The sequence below is a fragment of the Rattus norvegicus genome, chromosome 6 (assembly GCF_036323735.1).
Source record: "Rattus norvegicus strain BN/NHsdMcwi chromosome 6, GRCr8, whole genome shotgun sequence".
Lineage (NCBI taxonomy): Eukaryota > Metazoa > Chordata > Mammalia > Rodentia > Muridae > Rattus > Rattus norvegicus.
Genome location: NC_086024.1, coordinates 115,161,347 through 115,164,630, shown reverse-complemented (window position 1 = coordinate 115,164,630; position 3,284 = coordinate 115,161,347). Strand labels below are relative to the sequence as shown.

The following is a 3,284-nucleotide window of genomic DNA, read 5'->3' as shown; positions in this document are numbered from 1 at the left end:
CATTCTTCTGTATGTTGATACCTAGGCTTCTCAGAACCATTCATGAAAGATGTTAGTTTTCTTCTCAATGTATATTTTGGTATCTTTGTAAAAAATCAGGTAGCTATCATTGCATGGGTTTGCATCTGGAAACTGTTCTTGTGCTCTGATCTTTATGGAAAATTTTGTTGTAGAACCATGGTGTGTTTCTTACTATGGCTTTGTAATATACTTGATATCAGATCTATCAGGATACCTCCTGTAGTATTATTTTGTTCAGGATTTCTTTAGCTCCCCTTGCTCTTTTGTAACTTCCATATTAATATACTTAATAGTTAAGAGGCTTTACCAAAAATAACTATATATAATTATGAATTAGCTATGTAATTACAGTGCTTGTTAAAATGAACACTGAAAACAAGTACACAAAATACTAATTACTAATCGCGTACTGAAATCGGTAAAAGGTTCCACTACACCAAATAAACCAGTTGTATTGTTTCCCCAAGGTAAATGAATAGCTCCAGCTTCTTCAGTGTTTATCAAAATACAAAGAAAAAAATACATGCTGTGTATTCAGTTTGGTGGCAAACTGAAACCTTACAGTCTGATGGAGAAAGCTACTTCACACATGGAGATGTTAGCATTCTGAGACATGGCTCTCACGGGACAGACCCTCTCAGCTTGAACCTACTCCTACTGGTGAAACCCTGGCATCTTGCCAATGTGTCCAAGTAGGCCCAAGGGGCAAACTGAGTATTCAAACTGCCATCTTTTTTGGGTGTGTGTGTGTGCAGCGAACATTATTGATGGTATTCAAGAGAGAAGGGAGGGCTCCCTAGACCCCTCCTGTTATTATAGGGTCTAGGATGGAATTGTGAGGGAGGTGCTCAGTGTTGGAGGCTGAGTTGGGATGGGGACTCCTCAGCAACTGAGGGCCTCTCTCTTGCTCTCAGTAGACAGCTGCATCTTCTCATGCAGTGCCAGCCTGGTCTCATAGACAAGATGGTGAAGGACGGTGTGAACGAATTTGGCCATATTGGGCACCTGGTTACTAGGGCTGCCTTCTCTTCTGCATCTGGCAAAGTGAAGATTGTTGCCATCAACAACCCCTTCATTGACCTCAACTACATGGTCTACATGTTCCAGTCAAGGCTGAGAATGGGAAGCTTGTCATCAACGGGAAGCCCATCACTATCTTCTAGGATCGAGATCCTGCTAACATCAAATGGGGTGATGCTGGTGCCAAGTAAGCCATGGAGTCTACTGGCATCTTCACCACCATGGAGAAGGCTGGGGCTCACCTGAAGGGTGGGGCCAAAAGGGTCATCATCTGCACTCCTTCAGCTGATGCCCCCCATGTTTGTGATGGGTGTGAACCACGAGAAATATGACAACTCCCTCAAGATTGTCAGCAATGCATCCTGCACCACCAACTGCTTAGCCCCCCTGGCCAAGATCATCCATGACAACTTTGGCATTGTGGAAGGGCTCATGACTACAGTACATGCCATCAGTGTCACTCAGAAGACTGTGGATTGCCCCTCTGTAAAGCTGTGGCATGATGGCCGTGGGGCAGCCCAGAACATCATCCCTACATCCACTGGTGCTGCCAAGGCTGTGGGCAAAGTCATCTCAGAGCTGAACGGGAAGCTCACTGGCATGGCCTTCCGTGTTCCTACCCCCAATGTATCCATTGTGAATCTGACATGCCGCCTTGAGAAACCTGCCAAGTATGATGACATCAAGGTGGTGAAGCAGGCATCTGAGAGCCCACTAAAGGGCATCCTGGGCTACACCAAGGACCAGGTTTTCTCCTGTGACTTCAACAACAACTCCCACTCTTCTACCTTTGATGCTGGGGGACCTCATGTCCTACATGGCCTCCAAGGATCAAACTGCCATCTTAGCTGGCCACATAACAACAAAGTACAAGGCTGGGCCTTGCTCTTTATTATACCCCACCCCCCTCCAGCCTGTCCCTTAGTAACCATGTGAGCAAACATGCAGGCACAATGCTATGGGAAGCACATGATACAAAGTCAGGCAAGTCACAGTGGCTCTCCTGTGACCATGCAATGCATGATGGTTTTTTTTTCTTTCCTGTTTCTCCCAGGGAACAGCTAACCTGATGGCATTCAGGTCTTTACTTCAATAGGAATAGGTTTTGTTCTGTGTGTTTAAGTGTGCTTGTCTTACATTTTTTACTCATGATTCCCGGAGGCCAGAATTTCTGAGAATCAAATCCATTCTCAGTGCTGAGTCAGTTTATTTTATTTTTATAATAATAATTTGAAAATAAGTAATAATGCCAAAGAGTACCAGAAACTGCCTCAGTGGAAACAGAGACTATTTACATTAAAAAAAAATAATAATCTGGCTTCAGTTCATGTGTATACGTGTAAAGAATATTGTGATACACGCTGTGACCAACCTATGGAGACAGCATTTCTAGCACTTTGGGCCACAGAGCTGCATGTAACTGCTAGAAAGAAAAGCAGTGAAGAGGAAGTGAAGTTTAGGGAGGAATCAGATTTCCTTCTCATTCTGGAGCCCACTGGACAGCCAGTCTAGTCTTTTGTAGAACTGGTCCCCTGATGTCACAGATGGCTTGAAAATACCACTTCCTATGGTGTAGAGAGTACAGCCACAGCTTGCCTGCAATCTCATTTGGCATTGGTGAAGTCCTGTGTGTTGAGACACACCAGGAGACAGCATCACAGAGTTCATCTTCAGCAAGCATTCTCATGAGCTTTTCACCAGCCTTGTTCACTCAGTCTCTCATCGCTGTCCGCTTTGAAGATCAAACCTTGACTGTTCTGGTGGTGATGACACCCCAATGGCTGCTCTTGTCCGTACACTCCACACGGTGAAGCTGATGTTCTTTTACTCAGCAGTCATCACGTTGAGATCTGTGGTGGGTATGATGGTCCATGGGTTTCCCCAGCTTCAGTTTGTATAGAATTACGATCTTCCGTGCGGCATCTAGGCCCACTATAGGTCTGCACATTTCTTTTTAACAACGATTTAAAACTTCGCTTGACAATGTTTACAAACAGACTCCCAATGCATGTGGATGCATGGAGGCAATGCTGGCCAGAGGCATCAATGGTGGTCTTCTCAGTGGCGCCTCTCAGCAAGTGTTGCTCTTCCACAGGAGTTTTTTTTTCTTTTTTTCATAGTTTATTTTTTATTTTAATACTTTTATTAGATATATTTCTTTCTTTTTTTTATTATTAACTTGAGTATTTCTTATATACATTTCGAGTGTTATTCCCTTTCCCAGTTTCCGGGCAAACATCCCC

The 3,284-nt window shown here is 44.1% G+C and overlaps 1 pseudogene; it reads right to left on the bottom strand.

Annotated features, from left to right (window-relative positions):
* Positions 1 to 2,508: 2,508 nt before the first annotated feature.
* Arf1-ps2 (ADP-ribosylation factor 1, pseudogene 2) lies at positions 2,509 to 2,989 on the bottom strand (annotated as a pseudogene).
* Between the last annotated feature and the right edge of the window lie 295 nt (positions 2,990 to 3,284).